Source organism: Ceratina calcarata, unplaced genomic scaffold (genome assembly GCF_001652005.2).
Source record: "Ceratina calcarata isolate Rehan_Ccalc_2016 unplaced genomic scaffold, ASM165200v1 scaffold121, whole genome shotgun sequence".
NCBI classification, from domain to species: domain Eukaryota; kingdom Metazoa; phylum Arthropoda; class Insecta; order Hymenoptera; family Apidae; genus Ceratina; species Ceratina calcarata.
The window spans coordinates 1-383 of record NW_017133085.1 but is presented as its reverse complement, the minus strand read 5'-3'; positions in this window follow the sequence as shown (position 1 = coordinate 383).

Genomic DNA, 383 nt, shown 5'->3' with positions numbered 1-383 from the left:
GCCAATCACTCTTTAAAGAGTTGGAAAGAAATTGCATAGGGCCTTTTTTGGGCTTTAGAAGTTCATCTACATACAAATGCAATAAGATAAACGATTGTGCATAGGTACGTGAATCTGTGAAGCATAGTGATTGTTGCAAATCACTGGATGCGAGATTTCTCCTCAACCAGTGAAAAATGATACTAATCAGTGCTGTAATGTAGAAATTGATTAACTTGGCAATATGTAATCTGTTGTAACTGTGTGTTTTCATTATCTCAGAAAATTCTGCAGCTTTTCCTGTGGTATTTATGATATCCACTTACAGATAAGAACACCAGACTCAATAATTGAAACAATTTTTTTATTAACATTTCTATATGAGGACTGTGTACACATGATGT